Raw genomic sequence first — 950 nt, 5'->3', positions numbered from 1 at the left:
ATTGCTCCAGGGGTTACTTGAGGTCATTTGAGGCCCTTTTTGGGGTTACTTGAGGTCACAGGGGTTACTTGAGGTCATTGGAGAAATTTTGAATTGCTCCAGGGGTTACTTGAGGTCATTTGAGGCCTTTTTGGGGTTACTTGAGGTCACAGGGGTTACTTGAGGTCATTGGAGAAATTTTGAATTGCTCCAGGGGTTACTTGAGGTCATTTGAGGCCTTTTTGGGGTTACTTGAGGTCACAGGGGTTACTTGAGGTCATTGGAGAAATTTTGAATTGCTCCAGGGGTTACTTGAGGTCATTTGAGGCCCTTTGTGGGGTTACTTGAGGTCACAGGGGTTACTTGAGGTCATTGGAGAAATTTTGAATTGCTCCAGGGGTTACTTGAGGTCATTTGAGGCCTTTTTGGGGTTACTTGAGGTCACAGGGGTTCCTTGAGGTCATTGGAGAAATTTTTCATTGCTCTTGGGGTTACTTGAGGTCATTTGAGGCCCCTTTGGGGTTACCTGTGGTCATTTACCGTTACTTGCAGACACACTGCCATGAAGTGCATGTGAACTAAGAGACAGTATTTCTTTATTAAAACGCTTTTCTCAGTTTTGGCATTGAATATAAAGAAAGTAATTATCCAACTTTTACACAGGAGCAGCTGAGGCATTGGCTTCCCCAGTTTCAGGCAATTTTGCTCCCCCCAGCTTTAAAAAAAACTGCACTGAATGCTGATCAAATAACTTATTACCTTCTGCTTTTGTTTACCAAAAAAAAAAAAAAAAAATTAGACCAAGATAGCCCAAAGTGAAGTCACTCTGCAAACCCAGGAGCACCTGAACTTACAGGACCACGTGGGGCAGTAGAGAGAGAGCCCCTTACTTGCAGCAACCCCCAGGCTCATAATGAATGAATGCCCAAACACTGAACGGTGTGTAAATGCCCAAATTAGAAATGTCCATA

Source organism: Corvus brachyrhynchos, unplaced genomic scaffold, assembly GCF_000691975.1.
Source record: "Corvus brachyrhynchos isolate BGI_N302 unplaced genomic scaffold, ASM69197v1 scaffold152, whole genome shotgun sequence".
NCBI lineage: Eukaryota > Metazoa > Chordata > Aves > Passeriformes > Corvidae > Corvus > Corvus brachyrhynchos.
This window is presented reverse-complemented; position numbering follows the sequence as displayed.